General features: G+C 36.4%; 1 long non-coding RNA gene and 1 pseudogene across 1 annotated transcript in view; both read left to right on the top strand.

Annotated features, from left to right (window-relative positions):
• The window catches only part of LOC145265767 (uncharacterized), a 54,457-nt gene extending 47,278 nt beyond the window's left edge, over positions 1–7,179 (top strand). The window contains exon 2 of the long non-coding RNA XR_013864689.1: positions 6,669–7,179. This is a non-coding gene — a long non-coding RNA (uncharacterized LOC145265767). The remainder of the gene's footprint in view (positions 1–6,668) is intronic.
• Positions 7,180–26,141: 18,962 nt separating this feature from the next.
• LOC145265797 (5S ribosomal RNA) lies at positions 26,142–26,258 on the top strand (annotated as a pseudogene).
• The last annotated feature ends 314 nt before the right edge of the window (positions 26,259–26,572 follow it).

Here is a 26,572-nt window from a genome sequence, read left to right as displayed (position 1 = left end):
TATATATATATATAGTTTTGCTCTCATCACTATATATTAGGTTCAATATAATAATCGATAAAGAATTGTCTCTATGATAATAAATACATAATCTGTATGAACTAAAATATATCTACGCGTATCTTACGACCAGGCAACACCGTGTGGCCTACTAGTATGTGGATACATCTACGTACAAGTACGAGAGTCGTGTTAGTGATTGTGCAAAAGCGAAAATTGCCTATTTGTCCATCTTGGCATAAGTAGTTGAATTGAAATATATGATTTCCCGGTTGTTTTAACGACATCTGTAAAAAGGTTTCGCGGAATCGTCCCCTTCTCTAACTCATGCAAAAGAAAAGGGCAAGGCGTTAAAAACTCGATGATAAATTGTAACCGGGAACTGAAAATCGCGTAGAAGACAAACTGGCTCCGGTTGTAAATGGTATTTGGCGATGTTTTGTTGGTCGTGATAGATTGCCGAGAGGGGGGGGCGCTTGTGCGTTTGATATTTTAGTAGAGTGCGACCCAGCGCCTCTGTGAACTTTATCTGTAGTTGCTTTTCTAGTTTTTATTCACTTTTATTTACTTTTATCTTTTTGCTAATCTACAAAGATAGGTGCTCTCGATATAACTAAGCGAAGAAATAGTAGAAACACTAAGAATATATTTATAAGTACCACTACCCTAGTGAGAGGATAATCTCGTCACTTCCATTCAACCTCTTCCACAGAGAACATACCTTGTTAGCCTCTCTCTAATGCAGTTTTATATTCAAAATATGGGTTCAACAGAGCCCCAATCCCTGCTCATAGTCTTGTAAAACATTTACGGCAAGAACTCGCCTAGATATAACCACAGAAAAGAACTTCATTTAACTCTCCCTCCCCCTCTATTTCTTTCTTTCTTTCTCTTTCTTGCTCTATCTTTCTATGTACAAAAAACCAAATGAAACTTCTATGAACAAAGTATTTTCTAAGAACTTCACATATATGGAAAAGAATTCTACGCTTATTATAGGTAAGAAAAAACTTGATTTTTTTTTAACGATGTCCCAAAAGATTCTACAAATTCTAGAAGATTCTGAAAGATTCTAAAATGTTTTTAAACTGATTAAAACCTGCTTGGGAATAGATTAAACATTCGTTTAGACCAGATTACACACAAACATTTGCATTTTTGCGACAGCTTCTGATCCTTAACATGTTGGTCACAACAAATTGGAAGCGGCTGCTTTTGCTTGTGGAACCATCGCAAGAAAATTGACCTACAAGGCCAACGTGCTTCATCTATTTTGTCAACAACGCCCACTTTCCTAGGCTAAGGAACTCCATCTACTCTTCTCTTGATGGTAAACTCCCAGAATTTTATAGAAAATCTAACAGGCGATACACCTTGCCCAAGGATGGCATGAATTTGTTCAAGACAGTGGGTGAGGGCAGATATCTCTCAGTTCTTTAATGCAAAACGAACTATAATGTTTCAAACGTGTTCTAAAATAGTTGTAACTTAAAGTGCAAAAACCCTTGTAAGATCCATTGATATTTGCGGAATTTATGTAGAATCATCCTTGTGCCTGTTTTCCAAGTATTTTAATGAAATATGTTCTGATGAACTCATTGAATTTGTGCCCCCTCGAAATACATATCCTCGGAAAAATAATCTCACCCCGTTACTATTGAGGTCCATAAATGTCAGAATTTTTCTCCTCTTATGGGTTCTTTCATAGAACGGCTAGGCTCTGGAATTCCCTTCCTGCTACCTGCTTCCCAAATTGTACTGATATGCAGGAGTTCAAATACGACGTAAAGCAGCATCTTTATCTTTCTTACGCATGGTCCCAATTGGTAGCCCTTTACGTCCAAGAGACAATATGCCTTGCTTGAAGTGTATGTGAGTAATTAAAAAAAAGAACAGTACTGACTCTGACAAAGTTATGTGTCCTGATTGATATTTATAGTCACTTCACCAATGTTCCAGTTTTAGAGACTATTAATATCTGTGGAAACGCATCTTATCGCAGTCAACATCCGACTCCATCTATTCCCGAAAATATTTTCGTGGAACTAATGAAATTCAACACTGTCTGTTGAATTGAACTTCAATGGCATCATATACAAGCAAATAAATGGAGTGTCCATGGGTTCTCCTTATGGGACCGGCATTGGGAAATATTTGTGTAGATTTCCACGAAGAAAGTCTAATGCTTGGTTTTCAAGAACCCTAACCCTAACCCTAACCTTAACTTTCGTTACGTTAATGACATTGTTTGTTTGACAACACAACGAAAACGCACGCTTTTTGTATAAGGTTTATGCACGAGTGCACAAAACCCCTAATAAAAGATTATTTTGCAACACAAATGCACAGACTAATTAATTAACACCTCTATTTAGAGCAAAACAACGAAATGGTTTATTTCTAAAAAAAAAGGGGGGAACCGAGTCCGAGGTGATAGAAATAAAAGGAATGGAAAGTTCTAGAATGTTCTCGTGTCGGGAGGCGGAAACTTGAAGTAACCCTAGGTTGTCCAGTGAGGAACTCCAGTTAAGCAGTCACAGCCTGTGGCATTCTGTGGACAAAGAGTGAGAGGAGAGAGGTCTGTCTTCTCTGGTGATCTGAGTTCCTCTGTTGGGGCTGGCTAATTTCTGACAGGAGTAATTAGATCATTAAGGAACATTTTGGATTAATGTGCCCTAATAGCTGACTGGTCAGTGTGTGGCTGCAGCAGTTAACGTTAATCCCCACGAGAACATAGTATGTTATACTGCGCTTTTTTTTTTGTTTTTTTACTCGCCTCTACTCCAAACAAGGCATATCGTCACTTGTGCGAAAGGGGCTACTAATTGGAGCCATGCCTAAGAAAGATTAGCAAGATATTTGTTTACGTTACATTTGAACTCCTGCATATAAATACAGTCAGGGAAGCAGGTAGCAGGAAGGTAATTCCAAAGTCTAGCTGTTCTAGCGAAAAAGCTATTAGAGTAGAAAGCTTTGCTGCATTTAGGGACCTCAACAGTGAAAGTAGGTGGTTTTGCAGCTAAGAGGGTTCGTCGGGGAAATGTACGTCGAGGGAACACAAATGAAATGAGTTCATCAGAACACATTCCATTAAAATACTTGTAAAACAGGCGCAGAGATAAAATATAGCGGTGGTTGGACAGAGGTCTCAGCCTAGCTAACAAAGTAGGACTTATTAGATTGGAGACGTAGTTTAACAACATATATCCAAGCCTTAAGTTTTCGTTTGACAAAGAAGCTAATTTTAGTTATCCATTTTTAGATAGACTAGTTTCAATCTATCGTAAACCTTTACATACTCTGGGGACTCTTTTTGTATAACACAATAAAAATTCAATTCAATTAACAGCCTTATCCAATGATTTGTTTCATGACCGGACTGGATGACAAAATTAAATTTACTACTAATTAGCCTGGGTGCCCGGCGTTGCCCGCGTGTTTGGAGGTGTGTATTGAGAAAAAAAAAATGGTAGTAGGCAGGCAGGCTCGAACCTGTGACGCGAAGATGGAAAAGAAAGTGAAAGAAAATCTGACGTCTTAGTCAATGTCTTCATGACGCGACCGGAAGTCAAAAGCGTTGAAATTAACTGAAGTCAATCAAACGGTGACAATGACTTGCTAAAATGTCGGCGACAAATATCGACTCCTCCTTGTAAAAAACAGCCGAGTTTACGGTGAAGGAATTAATGTTTTGGGCCAACTTTTTCGATGTTTGTAGTCCGAGACGACGAGCTTCAAAATGATATCGATTTTTTTTTCAGGATCCGTCGTCTCTGTTAACAATTGATAAATTAAGTACTCTAACCATTGCGTCTTTCATCTAAAAAATTCAGAAAGCTCATAGACGTTTTTGTCCACATAAATTAATATACGATGATATAATTTTATGTGTAAATTTTCAGTATTTACTTCAACAGTGCTCAATACATAGGTAGAACAAGGTAGTAAGTTATGAATATATATATATATATATATATATATATATAAATTAAGCTACACTGAACATTCTGCGTTTCATTCTCGTGAGAATTCTACAGGCTTATACAAACAGTTGTGCTAATTGTGCTTATATATATATATACGCACATGCTATTGGATTTTCTAGTTAGCCAATCAGCTTCCTAGTTGTCACGGCGCCCATTCTAATCAGCGAATGCGCGGGCACTTACAAGACAAAGACACAGTTGACCTTTGGTTCACGACTTCTGTTTTTGTGTTCAGGAGAAGGGTAGATGTAGTTAGATATGTTATTTTGTGTTTAGAGTGCGTATATATAAACGCACGATAACCACAACTTTACGCGTAAGTCTGCCGATTTTTCACGAAAAGAAAACGCGGAACATTCTGTGTAGCTTAATTGCCATATATATATTCATAACTTTATATATATATATGTATATATATATATAAGTTAACGCGTCTGTGTATCTGTGTATCTGTGTGTCTGTGTACATTTCCCTACGCAATAACTCTGTCAATTTTAAGTCTACAGACTCGAAATTTGATATACAGGGTACTGAGATTTGGGAAAATTGATGTGATCGGTTTTCGGCAAGAAATGTGGCTGTTAAGAGGTCTAATTTCAACGATTTTACTTTTGAGAACTCTACCAAACTCTTGCGACAATTTTGGGTCTAGGCACTTGAAATTTTAGATATAGCTTCCTTAGACATGCATCTAACTTAATAACTCTATTTGAGCCCAAAACAATAAATGTTAAGGGGTCAAAGCTAAAAACAGTGACCGTTTTTTCTTTTTTTTTTTTTTGCCCAGCATACACCTCCAAACATCCGGGCAACTCCGGGCAAGTATATATAAAAAAGTGAACGTGTCTGTATGTCTGTTTGTCTATGTATCTGTGTACATTTTTCTTCGCAATAACTTACTGTTAATTTACAGTCTACAGACTTGAAATTTGATATACAGGGTATTGAGATTTGGCTGTTAAGGGGTCAAAGTTAAACGATTTGACATTTGAGAACTCTATCAAACTCCTCCGACAATTTGGTGTATAAACACTGGAAATTTTAGATGTAGGTTTCTTGGACACGTACCTAACTTAATAACTCGATTTGAGCCCAAAACAATAAATTTTAAGGGGACATAATTGGAGTCAAAGTTTTAAAAAATTGACCGTTTTTTGTTTGTTTTTTCTTTTTTTTTGCTCAGCATACACCTCCAAACACCCGAGCAACGCCGGGCACCCATGCTATATACATATATATATATATATATATATATATATATATATATATATATATATATATATATATATATATATATATATATATTCTTTCTTTTTTTAGTAAGCAGTACTATTTTATATAATCTTACAGATTTTTAAAATAAATTCTATAGTATTCTAACGGTGCCCAGAAAACTCGTCCCGGGAAAACTCGTCTCCGGAAAACCCGTACCCGGAAAATTCGTACCCGGAGCACTCGTACCCTCCCCTTTTTTACTAAGTAGGAAAACTGGTTCCTTATTGAATAAATATTGATTGAAAACACATTTTATTACCGTTCTTGAAGGAGATATTGTTTTTAAAAGAGACTATGCACGCCCATAATATTGTTAAAAATTATTTTTAACGCTTGCTTAAAAAAAAAATAAACTTGATTACGGAGTTAAGATACGAAAAACGAAACCAAATATTTATTTAAAAAATACTCTAGTTTTAACACTTTTTGTGTCATTACGAAACAAAAATAAAGATAGAAAACACGTATTATCAAAGAAAGCAATTATTTTCTTTAGAAGAATTAATTCACTTTAAATAATTCTTGTGTTATTACAAAACAAAAAAGAAAACACGGTCTTTTGTAATTTTGGTATCGCGCTGAAATAATAACATTATTATTTCGAAAGCCATTCTTAACATCGGGAGGGTAGGGTATCGTTTAAAAGTTATTGCGTGGGCACTTGTGCAGTACTTAAAAAATATACAAATTTATTTTCTTTTGGAGGTGGGGGAGGCTCGTTTAAAACTACAGGGTGCGGCATAAATAACGCCCTTTTATATCTTATTATATTTATGTATATTTTCTTTAACTAATTCTTAAACATTTATTTTTTTTCAGGTATTTTTTAAACCATGAGATTAACAATTGAACAGAGAGTAAAAGCAATACAATTGTATTATCAAAATAATAATAATGGTGCTAAAACTGCAAGATTGTTATCAGATGAATATGACATCCCAAGAGTGCAAAGCCGAAATATCAAAAGCTTGATTAAAAAATTTGAATCCACAGGAAGTGTAAGGGATGCTCAAAGATCCGGAAGGCCAGTTGTTGCAACGAGCTTAGAAAAGTCCAATGAACTACAAGAATCGTTGCTGCATACTCCTCAAAAATCCAGTAGACGTCTTTCTACAGAGTTAGCAATCAGTGCTAGGAGTGTTCGCAGAATATTGAAGAAGCTAAAGATGAGACCTTACATTCCACGTGTTCTTCAAAGTTTGCATGATGGAGATGAAGATAGACGATTACAATTTTGTGAAATCTTTTTGAATAAAGTTAATGAAGATATAACTTTCCTTGAAAAAATATGGTGGTCAGATGAAGCAACCTTTAAGTTAAATGGGCATATCAATCGCCATAATTGTGTGTATTGGAGTAATGAGAATCCTCATATCATCTTGGAAAAGGATGTTAATTCGCCAGGAGTAACAGTTTGGGCTGCCATTTCTTGTATGGGATTAATAGGGCCAATATTCTTCGAGGGTACTGTGAATCAAAATAATTATTTGCATATGCTTCAAACGGAATTTTGGCCAAGAGTTGAAAATCAGACTGATATTTTTTTTCAACAGGATGGGGCTCCACCACATTATGGGTTAAGAGTTAGGGAATGGTTAAATGAAAATTTTGAAGATAGGTGGATAGGACGAAGGGGACCAATTGAATGGCCATCACGATCTCCAGACTTAACGCCACCAGACTTTTTTTTGTGGGGTATATTGAAAGATAAAGTTTACAATCTTAAGCCGAAAACAATTCAGGAATTAAAAAATGCAATTTCAGATAAATTTCATGAAATTACCATTGAAGAGTGTAAAAAAGTTTGTAAAAGTGTCGCTGGTAGAGTTCAAAATTGTATGGAACATGATGGAGAACATTTTGAACATCTGAGTTAAATTTTAAAGTTAATAAAGTTGGTATCCTTTTTTTCATTAAATTTATTTTGATTTTATTTTATTGACTAATTTTGTTCCCAAAAATCGTTTTTTTAGTTCAGAAGATCATTACTATAAAGATCACCAATGTGGATATTGAATTAGATATTTAATAAATTTGAGATATACCTTTTACTTTTATTTATATTTAAATTGCATTCATATTATAAAGAAAAAAAGTATATTAAGAAAGGGCGTTATTTATGCCGCACCCTGTATATCTATCTCAGTATTTTCTTTAATTTTCGGACATTTTTTGTTACAAATTATTTACAAAGTAATGTCGAGTCTGACATTACTTGTTATTTCTTTTTAATTAAATAAACTCTTTAAAATAAGTTTAAACATCAAAAACTTACAAAGCAAGGTAGAAAACGAAAACTTAGAAAAATAAATTAATTTTTTTTAAACAATAAACATGTAAAAATATGTTTTTAAATATTATTGGATGTGCGTTATTACCTAAAATTATACTAATTTATTTTCTTTTGGATATGGGGGGGGGGGTTGAAAACTATATCTACCTTAACATTTTCTTTAATTTTCTATTTTTGAGCAATTATCCTCCTAAGACGTGATCCTCTTATGTCGGACATGTTTTGTTCATAAGAAACACTCGACATTACATTTTTTTAACTAAATAAACTCTTTAAAATAAGTTGAAAGACCAAAAACTTTCAAAGCTAGGTAGAAAACGAAAACTTAGAAAAATTAATTTAATTTTTTTAAAACAACAGTAAACAAGTAAAAATATTTTAAAAAAATATTATGGGATGTGTATTCTCTTTTAAAGATAATATCTTCTTCAAGAACGGTCATAAAATGTGTTTTCAATCGATATTTATTCAATAGGGAACGAGTTTTCCGGGGTCGAGTTTTCCGGGTACGAGTTTTCTGGAGACGAGTTTTCCGGAGACGAGTTTTCCGGTGACGAGTTTTCCTAAATTCATTTTAACATAACCGCGTCATAACATCGTTTACACACTGATTCCCGTTAAATCACCGAAGTTAAGTCACGTTGATCTTGCTCCGTACTTAAATAGGTTACCATTTGATAATCTCCAGTTCTGTATGTGCTCTTAACCTGGAGATAGACAGGCGCCGCGTCCCGCGAGCCTACCTTTACCCAAGAAACCTTGCACAAAATAATGCAGCACAGGGGCGGGGTTTTATGACAGTGGAGTCGAATATGTAAAAATAAAAATAAGAAATACATCACGGAATTTTATATTCCATGGCCTCGTCGACAAATACCTCTGCTATACCCATTGAGCGAAGTCCACGAGTGTGGGCTCCTAGCCATTGATATTTCTTGGTAGCCGCCTTCCATTTTAAAGTTCGCTGAAGACCCGTCTCCTTTCTTTGACATTTTCGAGTCTTGGCCTCTGATGGACGCGCCGACTGAAGATTCGACTGGCGCCATCTGCCAGATAAACACAAATAACAGATGTGAGCGGCGCAAAAAGAAAGGGAAATAATGGAATGAAAGGTTGAAATTTACTGTTTCGCCTTTTAAACTTTAGAACGGGTAATCTATGTACGTCTCCCAATTCCGGTTTTAATCAAGTTTAGACTGTGTAAGTGTCGTAACCTGTAGAAACATCTATTTTTAGATGCTTCTGCTGGGCGGTCGGTCACGCGCCAGTTTGAAATTGCATTTAATTTGTACTCCCACGCTTAAGTTTGACAGCATTTGTTTAAGTTTTAAATGGGATTCATACACTCGTCCACCTATCTATAGTCGAGGGTCTGTCAGTCTATTTTTGCGTCGTACCCTAGTGTTGTGTAGTGGGGGTTTCATATTTAAGAGATGACGCTGAGTTCATATTAAAAGAGATATGACGGGGACATTCATATTGAAGAGAGACACCGGGAGCATATATATAATAATGAGGGGGAAAGGCATTTATACAGTTCTGTGAATTCTTCTGATCTTGAGCGCGTGGTGCAGTGGGGAAAGAGGTGGCTGGTTACCTTTAATGCATCTAAGACCAAGCTCCTATCTCTACATTATAAACGCTCTGATCACCATCTGGCATCAATTGAAATGGATGGCTCTAATCTAGGGGAGGCCCCATGTTTTGATAAGCTTCTGGGTTTGACCTTTACTCCTGATCTTAAATGGAACACATACATCAAGTCTGTGGCCAAGGTCGCTGGGAAAATGGTGGGATCCTTCTATCGCTCCAGAAGATATATCACTAATGATGCAATTCTCTATCTATATAAGAGCCAAGTACGTTCAAAGATGGAGTACTGCTGCCACATCCGGGCGGGAGCTGCTAAAAACAGCCTATCCTGCCTTGACGGAGTACAAAATAGACTTCGTGGCTTGGTTGGGGATGCCCTTTTCTCTACCCTGAAATCTCTTTCCCACAGAAGAGACGTAGCGAGACTGTCGTTGTTCTATCGTTATTTCCATGGCAAGTGCTCGTCTGAGCTCCATTCTCTGGTCCCCCCTCGCCAATCTTTCACGAAAAACACCCGACTAGCTGAAACCACCGTCAATAATTTTCCCCACTCCTTATCTGTGCCTAAATTAAAACGTAGATTCCATGAACAAAGCTTCTTTCTTAGAACTGGATTCCTGTGGATCTCTGTTCCGCTTGTCTGTTTCCCTCGTGACTTCAACCACGATGTCTTCAAGTCCAACACAAACAAATTCCTGATGAACCGCCCCCCGTAAGTAATGATACCTTACCAATTCTCCAATACTATTGCTACACTATCCCTTTGATTACTGTACTCACAATAACCCTTATCCCCGAGTGGCGATTGGGCCTTGATGTGTAGTGAACTCCATGTAAAAAAATCTATATTCGCGAGGGTTATAGGGTAATATATGCACAGTTCTCATATTTCTTATAACACCTATTAGAGAGGAGGAGGAGATACATTTCTTGTAAGAGTTGCATAAAGTTCATATTAAGATGATTAACACATTACCTTCAATTTGTGGAATGATGGCACGAAGACAACAGTTACAAAAATCGATTGTGATTCTTTATTTCATTGGACCGGTCAAATGATGATGACGTCAGGAATTCAAATTTGTTCTACATAGTTTAATCTTTCTACCCCTTCGCCTCTAAGGGGGCCCTCCTCTGACCATGTTAGCTCTTTCCGCCCGACTCTGCTGACTGCTTGAACTCGACTGCCCGACTGCCCTAATCTGACTAATTCTATCTCCTATATTGAAAATTCCCTTTTTGCTATGACGTCAGATTTGTGGTTCCAAAACGTGACCAACTCACGTGTCTAAGCACACGTTTGTCCAAAACACACTTCTGCAAACAAAGAATTCTCAACTAACCTATTTTTTAACCTAACCTATATTTTTAACAATATATTTTTAATCTGTATTGTTCATTCATTTTAGCTGACATTTTTAATTCAGTTTCCATAAAAGAACGAATAATCAATTCTTTTTACAATATAAATAATATCGAACTATTTCCAATAGAATTTAACAATAGTTAAATTCTAACATTCCACTTCTTAACCTAGCTTACAAGGTTCGAGTCTTGGCTTATCCTAATCTCATTTTCACTTATCTAATGTTCTTATTTACATGGAAAGGGGCAGTCTTTCCTGTAACACTAGTTCGAAATAGCTAAAACTAAACGCGTATTCCATGAACAAATGTTCTTCCCTAAAAAATCCCGAATGTGAAAACATATTACGTTGAGAAGAAAAGTTCTTTCATAATTTTAAATTTTGATTTCAAATATGTGTATTTTCAAATAAGTTTTCGTAATAATATATTTGCTTTATATATCATTTTAAATAGCGTTTTTCGCTCTATCTAATCGTTTCAATTACAATCATTTTAAAACAAGCATCTCTTCCTTTCAGAATGTTGATAACAAGATGGAAAACAAAAAAGAAAATTCGGATAATTTTTCTATTCCAGTTCAAGCTAGACCGAAAAGCTACTGAAACAGCTCGTGATATCAACGAAGCTTTTGGCACAGGAACCACTACTAAACATGCAGAACAATAGTGGTTTAAGAAATTTCATGGCAGCGACGAGAGTCTGGAAGATGATGAGCCTAGTTATAGGTCATCAGATGTTTACAATGATCAATTAAGAGCCTTAGATGAAGCCAATCCTCGCACAACTCATCGAGAACTTGAATAAGACGTAACGTATACGACGATTTCCAACCACTTTAGAACGATTGGAAAGACCGGAAAACTTGATAAATGGGTGCTTAACGAATTAAACGACAACCAAAAGAAACGTCGTTATGAAGTATGTTCCCTTCTTTACGCAACAAGAACGACGCGTATCTTGATCGCATTGCCACTTGTAACGAAAAGTGGATTCTTTACAACAACCGGTGATGCTCAGCTCAGTGGTTGGACGCCATTGTAACTTTATTGCATTTCCTGGCCCCAAGGCTGTACCAAAAGAAGGTCATGCTGACTCTTTGGTTATCTATGACCAGTCTCATTTATTACAATTTTTCGAATGCAAGCGAAACAATTACGGCTGACAAATACTGTCAACGAATGATGAAATCCAGCAGAAATTTCAACAACAACATCCAGCGTTAGTAAAGAGCAAAGACTCAATTCTCCTCTCCGACAATGCCCGACCGCACGTTGCTAAACCTCCAGAAGTTGGACGAATTGGGTTTATCCTCTTTACTGTCCGGACTTCTCACCTACCAACTACCACTTTTTTTAAAAATCTCGACAACTTACTGCGTGTGTAATGTTTAAAAAACGTAAGCGATATCAGAAACGCCCTCAATGACTTCATCGCAACCAGAACGCAAGATTGCTACGGTTTTGGCATAAGTACACTTGTTTTGCGTTGTCAAAAGTTTGTTAATTCTGATGGTGCTTATTTCGATCAATAATGTTTTGTTTGAGCCAAAATATGTTCATCCGAATTTAAAAGTTTAAAATCACAAGTACTTTCTTGTCAACCGGGTGTACCGCACAGCTCATTCCCATCTGACTGCAACATGGTCTTTTCCAACCTAATATAAACAAGTTATGGTTGAGCCGTCTTCTTAAATAATTAAATTCTACCTAATTTCCACATTATTAATCTTTGCGGTGTTATCTCAACAACCACATAACACACATAAACCTCTATCCTCGAGTGGACTTCTGGCCTTGATAAGCACTAACCCCTTTTTACAAAGTACCATTCTCTTTCATCTTCCATGCTTTGGTTTGATTAGAATTTTCTTTGGTTTGGCGAGCTTGAATTTTAAATAGTTTTTATAGTTTCCCTTGCTTAAGTTTTAAACGGCATTTCTTTGGTCCCCCATGCTTATGTTGGAAGTAAATTTTAAAATTTGAATTGTCTGTGTTCGACCATACCGAAGCTGCCCTAACCCTAGGGGAGTTGAAGCAGCTTCATCCGAAGGAGAAACTTTAATCGCTGAAATAATAACGTCCGAAAGCCATTCTTAACATTGGGAGGGGGTATCGTTTGGATTTTTTCAAGTAAAATAGGTTGTTTGTTTTTTCGAACAAATAAATAATTTAAATGAAACATTTTTTTAATTAAAGCAATTCTTAAGAGCCAACAACAAATTAGTAATTAAAATGTTTTTTGACCGGGAAGCGCCATCTGGCGACAGTTTAGTGAAATGCTCCAAGAAAAGTTGGTCGCTGTCCTCATACTGCGCAAGTGCCTTTTGTTGTGTCGTGTACACAAAAAGTGTTAAAAGTTCGGTACTTCAGGGGGGGAACGTGGACCCAGCTTAAACGGTGTTTTTATTTAATGATGGCTCCCTCAAAGCGTTTTCTTTTACTTTCTTCGACTTTATTTTTAATCGTGCGTGTATTTATTTATTTTTTATTTTATTTTTTTTTTATTTGGCTAAATTTGATTCATACTTTTATTCTGTGCTTGTTTTTATTTTATTTTATTTTTTTATTATTTTCTCTACTGAATATTATTTTTTGTTAAATTATTTTTTCATACAAATTCAAATAATGCTTTTGCCCCTCCCGATTTCCGGTCTGAAATAGTATCTTCAAAAAGTTTTCATGATTAAATTAACCAAAGAAAACCTTTTGCGCATGTCCTTTGAGGGAGCTATTATTAAATAAAAACACCGTTCCCCGTGAAGTACCAAATTATCTAAATAAAATATTTGTTTGATTATTGTATAATACAAGAAGTGTTTTCTTTCCATGTTTTATTTTGTTTGTTTCGTAATAGCACAAGAAATATTAAAAACTAAAGTAATTTTTTATATGGTTTCGTTTTTCGTGTCTTCTGTTCGGTTTCGTTACATAATCAATCGTATCCAATTCCGGTAGCTTGATGTTTTTTTCGAGCAGTGATCTTGGACATTACCTAAAAATATACAAATTTATTTTCTTTTGGAAGATGGGTTGGGCTCCTTTTAAAACTGTATCTACCTCAGTATTCTCTTTAATTTTCTATTTTTGAGCTATTATCGAGACTCCTAATATGTGATTATTTCATGTCGTACATTTGTTCTTCAAAAGTAATACTCGACATCACGTGTGTTTTTTAATAAATAAACACTTTAAAATAAGGTGAACTACTAAAAACTTATTAAGCTAGGTAGAAAACGAACACTTAGAAAAATCAGTAAACAGTAAACAAGTAAAAATATTTTTTAAAAATATTATGGGATGTGCATTCTCTTTTAAAGACAATATCTTCTTCAAGAACGGTCATAAAGTGACCAGTTTTCCTACCGAGAAAAAAGGGGCGAGTTTTCCGAGTACGGGTTTTCCGGGTACAGGTTTTCCGGGCAAACGTTTTCCAGAGATGCGTTTTCCGGCAACGAGTGTGCTTACATTCATAGACATGTATGTGTGTGTGTGTGTGTGTGTGTGTGTGTGCGTGTATGTAGCGCGTATGCGCATGAGCGTGCGCGTGCGTGGGTGTGTGTATTGTAGGATATGACTTTTTAATCATATTTCTTTCTTTATGTATACCAATTATTTTTGCTCAGAAGCTCAATGTTTGTTAAATATAATAGCAGAGCTTATATATAAATGAATAACAGTATAGCGACATTTCAAGATCCAAACTATTTATTTGTCTTACAAACCAACATTAGAATATGATATAAAAATGCCACCTAAACAAAAACGCGATGCTGCCTGAGTAAATCTTGACCTGCAGCCCACGAAGTCACAGGTGACTTTGTAACTATATTTGCATTTCCCAACTGGCAATAATTATATCTTCCTGCATTGATAATTGCGTATGCATAAAATACTAGTGTCTGTTGGCATAAAAATAATTATTAATATTTACTTAAAAAGCATTCTCATTAGATGGCTGACGAGAGCTGAACATTATTTACGTGTTATCATTAACGGTTTCCCGTTGTGTTGCTTGAAACCAACGGTACCAATGTTTTTCTGAACTTCTGTATAATTAATAAACAAATATTTAACTCTTATATTGAAAAAGTTTTTCTTTGTAATCGAGCACTTTGTCGGAACTTTTTCCCCAAAATACAGTAAACAAATATATATATATATATATATATATATATATATATATATATATATATATATATATATATATATATTAGTGTTATGACGATTGCTTGGATTCGGTATCGGAATCGGAAAAATTGATGCTTATTTTGCGATGCCAAAACGATTCTTTTAATTTTCTTCTTTTGTTTTATCTTGTTTAAACCAAAATCTTCTATTTCTGTTAATAATGATAAAATAATAAATATTGACAGAGTAGTTTGGTAGGGAAATGTACAAACACAGACATACAGACATACACAGACATTTTTTTTCTTTTATAGATATACTAGCAGTTCAGAGAAAAGTTGGTTAGGACCGCAGAGGTCAAATTTTCTTTAACTTTGACCCCAATTTTGACCCCTTACCATTTACTATTTTCGGCTCAAATCAAGTTAAAATGTTTGACCCATGTCCACGTAATCTACATCTAAAATTGTTAAGACCCAAAATTGACAGAGGAGTTTTGTAGAATTTTCCAATGTCAACTTTTTCAACCTTGACCTCTTGGCAGTGAAACATTCGCCCAAAAACTGATTAAAAAGCTTGCTGCTTGTCTGAATCCCCTTTATATAAAATTTCAAATGTTTAGACACAAAATTGGCTTAATAGTTTCTTATAGACCGTAAATGTAAATTCTTTTGACCTTAGACCCCTTTTCAGCTAAATCTTCGGCCAAAAATCCATTAAAAAGCTTACCCTATGCCTGAATACACTTTATGTAAAATTTCAAATATTTAGACCAAGAATTGGCTGAGTAATTTGGTAGAGACCGCAGAGATCTTTTTTTTTTTTAACTTTGACCCCAAATTTGATTTCTTAGCATTTATTGTTTGGGGCTTAAATCTAAATATAAAGTTTGATCCATGTCCAAAGAACCTATATCTAAACGTTAAAGTGTTTAGACCCAAAATCAAAGGTCAAATCGTGGAACTTTGACCCCTTAACAGCCTTATTTCTGACCGAAAACCGATCAAAAAGACTTTTCCCAAATCTCAATACTCCTTATGTCAAATTTCGAGTCTGTAGACCGAAAATTGACAGAGTTATTGTGTAGGGAAATGTACACACGCAGACACACAGACAGGCAGATATTTTCACTTTTATAGATATAAAGATCTATTCTTTTTTACCATTTTTTGGGCCCTGTCGGTGGAGCATTAGAATACGCCGACTGTCCCCCTGCAGAGGATAAAAGTCCCTCAATGGGGGTCCTGGATATGACCTTAAACTATATCCAGTGGTGAGGGCCCCAGCTTGTGGGCTTTGGGGAGTGTGGAGCCACCCTTTAATTACCATTGCTCCCAGGTCCACTCCGACCCGGAGTGGTAGTACCTGTTAGGGTCCCAACTATGGGTTAAATAGAAACCGACGTGAAAACAACAAATATATTCTATTAAGATAAAATTCCTAAATCTTTGGATTCGGCATTAAATAACCCGAAAAGGGTTGATATGCCGTAAAACAAAAACAACCAACCATATTTTTTTGTCAGCAGATCCTTGTTTTATCTATTTTCTTCTTAGTTTCTATTATTTCTTTTCCTTTCTTCTTTTCCTTCTCTTTATTCTTTTTCTTTTATCTTTCTCATATTCTAGTTGCCTTCTTTTTTCCTTCTTTTTTTCTTTCTTCGACTACGCTTCTCTACTCTCTCTCTCTCTCTTTCTTTCTCTCTCTCTCTCGCACTCTCCCTTTCTTTGCCAATTCACCTTTTTTTTTCATGTACCCTAGAGAAACTCACAAGAAGAAAATCTTTAACGAACCATTCTTTGCAATCGTATGGCAGATACAAAGACAAATTCCAGACGCAGATACGACCGAATATACTCAGCCTGCCATTTTCTTTCGTCATCCACCAGGCGTCAGTTTATTCGCCCGCCCATTGTTAGGTTCAATTGAACGACCCCAGAACAGATAACGCCCAAAGTAGAAAGTTCTGCTAAAACTCACTCTTTTACAAATAAAATTTACAAATAGTTTTATATTCAGTTATTCGAAGAATGGTGCTGGTCAAGTTGTTAACGGCTCAGACCGATGACTTGGGTGTTCTTAGTTCGAATCTAGTTCGTTTTACAAAAAAACTTTTACTTAGGATATTAGCAGTCTTTACGTGGTCTTTCCTGTAACTATCTAATGCCTTTCTAGAAAGAGTTCTCATTATAAAAATATAGAAGAATCAATGCCAACTATGAAATCTTCGGTTTTATACGATACTAGATTACCCGTGATCCGTTAGGTCAGTATGTTATATAAGCTATGGAATTCATGTATAAGCGTGACACTTGTGACGTAAAGAAAATAGGGATTTTGACATAACAGACACATTTCTATGAAAGTATATTAAAATGAAAAAGAATATGAGTCGTTCTGTTTATTATAATTGATTATTTTTTAAAACAATTTTTACAGTTACTGAATTATAAGTCGTTGACCATACTTATAGGTAAATTTGCACTGAACAGATACCATAATACTTATTATGGTTAAATTCAAATTTTGATATATCTGCTTTGTTTATATCGTTCATTTCTGTATCACGTTTCAGTTATTTTAAAACCCACTCTTCCCATGTTAAATAATAGTTTCGAAATAATAACGTTAATATTTCAGCGTCCCAATGGTTCTTTTGTTTTTTGTTTATTTTAAACCCCACTCTTCCCATGTTAAATAATAATTTCGAAATAATAACGTTAATATTTCAGCGTCCTAATTGTTCTTTTTCTTTTTGTTCGCGATTAAATTATCCAAATAAACAATTGTTAATACTGTCTGCTTTTTTTTACAGCGTTCATTTCTGTATTACGTTTAAGTTATTTTAAACCCTACTCTTCTCATGTTAAATAATAATTTCGAATAACGTTAATATTTCAGTGCGCAGGTCATGCGCGCATGCGCAACCCGATGTCGTAAACTGGAAAGTGGGTTACATACATCGTTACAAGGTTATTTGAATTTTATAATTATATAGATAATGATGATTGGGCTGGTACCCGGAAAACTCGTCCATTTTTGTTAGGTAGGAAAACTAGTCCATTATTGAATAAATATGGACTGAAAACACCTGACAGTACTTGAAGGAGATATTCTTTTGAAAAGAGAATCCACCCATGATATTTTTTAAATGGTTTGACAAGTTTACTGTTGAGTTTAAAAAATATAAAATTGTTTTTTCTAAGTGTCCATTTTCTACCTAGCTTTGTAAGTTTTTAGTGATTTTACTTATTTTAAAGGGTTTATTAAATTAAAAAAACAAGTGGTGTCGAGCGTTACTTTAAAACACAAAAATGGTCCGACATTAAACGGTCATATCTTGGGAGTCTCGATAATAGCTCCAAATTAGAAAATTAAAGAAAATACTGAGGTAGATATCATTTTTAAAAGACCTCCCCCTTCAAAGAAAATAAATTTTAATATTTGTAAATATAATTTATGGTGGGGAAATTTTTTTTAAAACTACATCTCCCTCAAAAACAATACAATAAACAACAAAAAACTGAAATGAATAATAACGGTAGTAGTTTTTTTAAACAATCAGTTTGTGCATTTGGTATTAGTAAAAAAAGAAATGGTAATTTTTTACATAAGGTCCATCTTCACAATTTACTTTCAAATGACGACTATTAGTGGTTTTCGACTATGCTGAATAAGAAAATTTCATTTAAATTTTGCAGAGACAAGTAGTTTTCGAGATATAAAGAACTGTACTACTCACTGTAATTCAATGGCGACCAGGTTTGTATGCGCGCGTCAACTCACCGTTCACATTCGAAATGTCAATATTCATAGGTTATCGGGAATGCTGACAACGAATATCACAGTTAAATTCGGGGCAAACTCCCTCCCCCCCAAAAAAGGGTGTCAATTCCGGAAGCGTTCATAACAAGGAGAGGTTGGGGGAGGGGTATTCCGAAAGGCGTTCTTAACATGGGAACGTTGGGGGTGTCTATTCCGAAAGCCGTTCTTAACATAGGAAGGTTGGCGGTGTCTATTCCAAAAGCCGTTTTTAACATGGGAAGGTTGGGGTGTCTATACCGAAACTCGTTCTTAACATGGGACGGTTGGGGGTGTCTATTCCGAAAGCCGATTTTAACATGGGAAGGTTGGGCGGTGTCTATTCCGAAAGCCGTTCTTTATATGGGAAGGTTGGCGGTGTCTATTCCGAAAGCCGTTCTTTATATGGGAAGGTTGGGGGGTGTCTATTCCGAAAGCCGTTATTAGCATGGGATGGATGGGGGTGTCTATTCCGAAAGCCGTTCTTAACATGGGAAGATTGGGGATGTCTAAACATTGGTACAAATGTCAACTTTATTGGTTTATCCTGGAAAACTGACTGAGTTTTAAAACGTAATGGAAAGGATTTGTACGTCGAAAATGTTAAACATCGAAATTTGAAATTCTCCCATACTGGAATCTTGTCCCACTTTTAATACGAGGTAGAGTACATCCAACCTGACATGATCAAAAAATGCTGCGATTGTTTGCTATCAGTTGCTATCACGTTGACACATCGGTTCCCGCTGGATCACTGAAGTTAAGCAACGTTGAGCCTGGTCAGTACTAAATGGGTGACCATTTGGGACTTGCAGGTGCTGTATGTGCTCTCTGCTTGGCATTGTTTCCAGTCGTCCTGGTCCTCTCTTTGCCACTGGACCCAAACAGTGTCGATTCAGGAGAGTTGTGGTTAGAGATTACGCGACGCTTGCCTCACAATTAAACGGGCAACTGCCCCTACAGGGGTATCCTTTGTCTTTCGAGACTGAACGGAGGCATCGATCAAATAGTGCATTGACCCGTCTACAACTCGACTGTTGTTGTGTTAGGGTTATTGCATTGCCACTTTCATGTAGGGGGCTGGCTACTATCAGATACATAAGTTGCAGGGGTACTATGTGCGGAGTTGGGCACCAAGATGTCGGTTCATGTTACACTTGAACTTCTGCATATCAGTACAGTTGGGGAAGCTGGAACCCGGAAGGGAATTCCAAAGTGTAAGCGATTCTGGAGAAGAAACTACTAGAGTAGAAGGCCCTCTTACATCTAGGGATCTCTACTGTGAAGGGGTGGGATTTAGCTGCTTGTCGGGTTTGTCGGGGGTATTTACGTCGAGGGGGTACAAGTGCTTGCAGTTCGTCGGAGCATTCACCGTGAAAGTAGTTGTAGAACAGGCAGAGGGATGCTACATTTCGTCGATGGGACAGAGGCTGAAGCTTAGATGACAGTTCAGGGCCTATCAAGTGAGCAACTCTCCTTTGAACCTTGTCTAGGAGCGAAAGACTAGCAGCAGCTGCACCAGCCCAAATATGACAACAATTCTCCATACATGTGAGTTTTTAATCAAAGAAAATCTGATAATTTTGAAGTGAATTTAATGCATATTTCCACATCTTAGAATATAGACCTTACAGCAGTCATCTTTGAATCAGCCGAGTTCAAAATTGGCTTCGAAATCTAGCGAGCAATGATCTCATTTTTTTGTATAGTGTAAAGCCAATAGATATTTAATGTTTTAACAGTTGAAGATTTTAGTTTTTAAAAAAATATAATAAAAATATAATTAAAGGAATCGTTTTTGGCATCGGAAAATATGCTTATATTTTTCTCGATTCCGATACCCATTCCGATAATCCCAAAAGTTCAATTTCTCCGATTCTGATTAATCATCCAACACTAATATGTGTGTGGGTGCGCGCGCGAGTGGGTATGTGTGGATAGGGGGGATTGGTTTCCGTTTTTAACGAGAGGTATCTTTGGTGTTGGTTGTCGATATTTCCAAGCGTAATACGAATAAACAAAAATGGAAACCTGTTCAGCGATGCGAATGAAGTTCCTCAACAGGGAGACCACGCCACGGATCCTGCATTTTGTTCAAGTGACCAGCGTCCGGCTGTAAAATTGTCAGCGGCCGGACATCCGTGATCGCTCATCCATGTCATTGGCTCAACTGGCCATGAATAGGACTCAACTTTTAGCCCCTTGCTTAAACAGGAAATGGCCACCAACAGCCATTATAGAAATGAGCGGGAGGGTGGAGTGGAATGTCCACCGAATGTTAATCTACAATTGGATGGACCGAACATGATGTAGATCAATATTCAGTATGTTATTTGTCTAATGGATACATCTACGGCTTATGGGATGGCCCATGCCGATTTTGACTCATATATGAGACATCGCTTTATTTATTTAGGAAACCGACTCCAGACCAGCAGAAAATATTCTGTCATTTGCTCCCATCATTTTTTCCCAGTTCATAGCAGTCGTTTACGTTTCCAATACCGAAGTGGTACTCATACTTGAAATCTTGAACAAGCTTTCTGACAACGGGAAATTGTCATGGGAATATCAAATTCACAAGCGATCTCCGTGTGACGTTGTAGTTACACATTAACACGAACCTAAACGCTGTGCACGAAGGTCTCGCAAAAAAAGAAAAGAAATCCGACTCAGTTTTTTTTAGTTGAAATAAAGGAATTTATTTCTGGTACTTTCCAAACGACACCTACATCTTGGTTTTACAAATCTCTTTGCTCGCCCTGTGATTAACAAAATACTGCCATGTCAAACACGTGCTTTTTCTCGTCCTGTGTCGATGGGTCGACAGGTCTGCTCAAGTCTAGTTGCACCACGCGGTGTTTTTTTTTTTTTTTTTTTTTTTGTAATCTCTGCATTTCTTTCCCTGCAACGTCCGCAGCTTACCCCACAATCATTGTTTTCTTTTTTTGTTGTTCAAAGCAAGGATTACACCTTGTTTTAAAAGTCTCTCTTGCACTGACACGTTCTTTCAACTCTCTTTCTCCGTTCACGTGGTTCCTTTTTTCTCTCTGCTTTTTTTATGTCGCTGCCTCCGCTGTGACGTCAACTGGAGCTTCGGCTTAGTCTTTTTATACATAATCTACCGTTACGTACGCCTTTGTGATTTTATTATACCCAGTTGCTTGTATGTGTATTCGTCAAGAGAATTGACGGCGTTAGTTTTTGTTTTTTTAGTTCTTGCAGTTCACACCCTCTTACGTATAGTTCTGTATACACCCAAGTAGTCACTCATTTTTTACTTATCAGCTTAAACGTTGCCTAACTTGTGTCTTATTTTGGGGGAACATGTAAAAAAGGGGATTCGAGGTATTGGTCATATGACGATATAAGAGGAGAAATATGAGTGTACAAATATCCAAACATTAATGCGGGAAAGCGTCAGGAGGCGATCTGTGGACCGCTATTATTCCTGATATTCATTAACGACCTCAATGATAACATTGTGTCCGAGATGGGTCTATCTGCTAATCAAACAACGCTCTATGGTAGGTAAGAGGGAAAAATAGACGTATAAAAATATAAGCAGATGAGAGACCCGTAGAAAACTATCTCAGACCGTTGTGTAATGTGACCATAAATGAATGGCAATAGGTAACGCTACTAAGATAAGCTGCTCTCCTTTAACGACTAGAAAAACCTTCCCCAACCACCAATAGCCATAACAAGTAATACCCTACCTGCGAGTTCTTCCTTCAAAATCTTCAGCTTAATATTCACAGGCAACATGAGATGGAAACAATTACATGGAGGACATTAAGAAGCTTGCTGCAAAGAAAGTGATCCATCTATCGTGCTGGAAAATTACTCACACAAGAAAGTATCCTGTATTTCTACAAAACAACCATTCGCTAATGCATCGGATTCTGTTGCCACATCTGCGTTGGCGCATCTCCTACTAGTCTCTTCCGCACTGCCAACTAAGCTTCAACCTCTGTCCCATCGCCGCAAAGGATGCATCCCTGTTTCTGCAAGTACTTCGATGGAATATGATGTGATTAACTCATTGCACCTGTTTTCCCTTGACGTACATAAACCCGACAAACCCGTTTAGCAACAAAATCACACCCATTCACTGTAGAGATCCATAATACTAGAAAGCGCTAATAGTTTCTTCTCTCGAGCAGCCAGACTTTGGATTTCTGTTCCTACTTCCTGCTTCCTGCTTCCATGCAGAAGTTTAAATGTAAGGTAAAACAAGATCTTTCTAATCTCTCCTGTAGCATTCTCACAAATAGTTTCCCCCTACACCCAAGTTGCAATATGCCTTGTTTGGGGGTGAACGTGATGAAAAGAAAATTTTGCTTTGTAACAATCTGATGCTTACGTTTGTGAACTTTGGAGAGGAGGATTGATTATTCCTATTATTTGGATTTTTGAGACTATTGCTTTCATTTCATAAAATAAGCAGTTGTAAAGTTACACTCTTTTATGAGGTTGAAGGTTCTATCTTTATTGAAGGTGACACTGGAAATATAATTACGAGCTACCTCGGATTTCTACCCAGTTATTGCTGACGGAACGAGATTTCTACCCAGTTATTGCTGACGAAACGAGGGAATACGACAGTAAAGTGTTCCGTGGTCCTGGATATGACCTTAAACTATATCCGATGGTGAGGCCCCACCTTGCTGGCTTTGGGGAGTGTGGAGCCACCCTTTAATTGTCATTGCTCTCAGGTCCGAAAATAGTCTTCAATTTAATAGGTCCCACACTGTCAACTAAGCTCAAACTCCTGTCCCATCGACGCAATGTTGCACTCCTCTGCCTGTTTTACAAGTATTTGAATGAAATGTGCTCGGATGAACTCGTTACATTTGCGCCTCCTCGACCTAAAGATCCCCTAAAACCCGCTTAGCAACAAAATCCCACCCCTTCACTGTCGAGGTCCCTAAATACCAGAAACCTTTCTATTCTAGTGTTTTTTTTTCTTTTCCTTTAACAGCTAGACTTTGGAATTCCCTGGCTGCTGCCTACTTCCTTGCCTGTACTGATATGCAGATGTTTTTAGTCGCAGTATTTTCTATAAATGTTATTTTTTTATTTATTTTTTTTAACAAGGGTGTCACCACTTATCAAGGCCCAGAGGCCACTCGAGGATAAAGGTTAATAGGTATACATTAGTCATTGTGATTTTAGCATATTAAACAGTGGGAATTTTGAAACTTGGATTACTTAGGGAGACGATTCAATTAGAACTTGTTCACATTGGACATTTTCTTTTTTTTTTTCATAGGTATCAACTCATTATCAAGGCCAAGAGGCAACTCAAGGATAAGGGTTAAAGAGTGTACAGTAGAAATTGGACAATATAATAATCATTAGTAATGAAAATTTGTTAAATTTGATAACTTATATGGAACGGCTCATCAAGAACTTATTTACGTTAGACTTGAACACAACCATATTGTAGTCAGCCGGAAAGCAGGAAAACGGAAGACAATTCCACAGGCGTGCAGTTCTAAGAAAGAAGCTTTGTTCATGGAATCTACGTTTAGGTTTAGGCACAGATAAAGAGTGGGGCGAATTATTGATAGTGTTTACAGCTAGACGAGTGTTTCTTGTGAAAGTTTTGCGAGGGGGGGACCATAGATTGAAGGTCAGTCGAACACTTTATGACATGTGTATTTCAGAATTGTCTCATCAATTCCTGCTTTCTTTGTTCCAGCTCGTTTGATTTATTGCTCTAGTGGTCTTCTTAAATTCATTATTTGATATCTTCATATACTACAGGTTCCTATTCCAGTAGCTTCTTAATAACTGCAGGCTTGTAAAATTCTCTTTTTTTTTTTTTGCTGACTATTTTCTTCCCACTTATGACCTGTTTTTTGTTTGTTTGTTTTTTTTTTGTTTTTTTTTTTATTTTACAATACTTAGGTCAATAATAATCCCCTATTTTTTTCAATAATCATATTCCATTCTTTTTGGCACCGTACATCAAATGGTTTTACGCCTTGTCTGGAGTGATTTCCATAAGAAGATGACATCATTTTCCACTAGTGCGATCCAGCCTTTTGCGCGCTTACTATTACACAAGAAAATTGATTTCTTCTTTCTTTTTTCTTTAATGTTGTCTTCGAACCAACACGTTGTAGTTTTCAGTCGCATAGCAGAAAATAAATAGAAAATCTCCAACTCGATTTTTCTTTGTAACAACGACATCTATTTTCTCAGTTACGGCCGTAACGTCACGCACATAATCTCGAACGTTCATTCGAACGTCACCCACGCCTCTAACGTGATCTCGAACGTGCTCTACACCTCTCGCGAGATCTCGAACGATATTCACGTTTCCCGTGACCTCGAATATTATTCACGTCTCTCATGTGATCTTTTTTTCTGAAATGTTTTTTTTTTTTTATCTTACTGGTGACGGCATTTCGGATGCGATTGCATACGTGCGTCCGCGCTGCATTACCTTTCCTTTGTGATATTTTTTTTTAAATTAGATAAATATTTATCGAAATTACTGAAATGTCTAAAAATCATTTTAGACTGAACCATTTTCTATTATTGTCACAATCCAGATTTAAACTTTATTGGAATTGGAAACTCAATTACTCTCACAAAAAAAATCGACTGTGCAGCTAACATGGGGATGCGAATAAACTAGACTAGTCAGTCGGAGACATTAAGAAATACTATTTGGTTATTCGTAAATGCACAGATCTCCTTAATATATAGTTGCTTTCCTTCTTTTTCTACTTCCTTTTTTTTTCTTCTCTCTACTTTACCTTTAAACTCCCGCAACAGAATAGAGTCAAAACGATCCGAACAAAGAGAAACCAAGCCGACATTTTCAACTGGATTACGAACAACATCCGAAGTAAGGAAAACGAAAAAGCTGAGTCAGCAATTAAGTCATCTTTCTAAATAGCCACTGATTGTAATGTCAAGATGACCTGCACTGATATGAATCCGTAAAAAGAACGAACACGTAAAAAAAATAATTGGATTATTACTACTAGCGGGGCCTGTGGAAATTCGACAGCTCCTTTTTTCTTACGTAATATATTGCTGTGGGGCATTCTGTGGACGTTCATTGTGAATAGAGACCGTGTGATATTATTGTTGACTTTTTATTAAAACTTTAAATGTATTTATCTAAGTAATCTGGTTAATGTAGTGTCGGAATATATCTGGTTATTACGATTTATCTCCAATATCCTTATAGGAGTCTTTGACACATTTCCTTTGTGTGGACGCCCGGTGTGAACGGAAACCCCATGATATCATTATACCATTTTTAGGATCTTTGCTAAAAGACCAAGAAGGTATATTTTAGTTTTGCCTACGGCGCAAAAGCGACATCATTTTTTAATTTTTATTTTTTTTTTCTTTTTTTTATTATGCATTGCGTCTTTAGTGATCGGGAGATCTTATTTATTAAAAAGGAGGATAAATTGTGATAACATACTACAAACTATAAATTAGGGTCTTTATATACTAATTTATGTTAGTAGTATGTTATTATGTTTTATCCTCCTTTTTAATAAATAGGATCTCCCGATTGAATAATTAAAAACTGGAAACCATGACACACGCAAAAGGCACTAAGGTATTTTTTGTATAGATTACCAACATAAATCATCTATAATATAAATCTCATTGTCTGTTTAAATGTATGTATGTATGTATGTATGTATGCATGCCTAAAATTATGTACGGCATAATAAGGTTGACACACCGGTTCCTGTCAGATCACCGAAGTTAAGCAACGTTGAGCCTGGCTAGTACCAGATGGGTGACCATTTGGGAATTCTGGGCGCCGTATGTGCTTTCCGCTTATCTCGGCATTGTTTCCAGTCGTCCTGAACCTCCACTTGCCAATAGTATTCAACAATTTTTTTTTTTTTACTCCATACACACCTCCAAAAAACGGGCAACGCCGGGTATCCAGGCTAGTTAAAAGAATACCGTTACAAAATGAGTCAAAGGTGATTTTCTTTTCTTAGTTTTTGAGATGACGATTACTAATTTGTATTATTTGGAATACTCAACTAGAACGTCATTCACACAACGTTTCGGCCGATGTAACGCCCAATTTTGGTCAGGTTGAATCTTGCCGAACTAAGGAATCTGTACAAAATT

The sequence above is a fragment of the Euprymna scolopes genome, chromosome 40, assembly GCF_053919585.1.
Source record: "Euprymna scolopes isolate OS-2025 chromosome 40, ASM5391958v1, whole genome shotgun sequence".
NCBI lineage: Eukaryota > Metazoa > Mollusca > Cephalopoda > Sepiida > Sepiolidae > Euprymna > Euprymna scolopes.
Note: the sequence above shows the minus strand (reverse complement) of the source record. Positions and strands in the feature narration are given on the sequence as shown.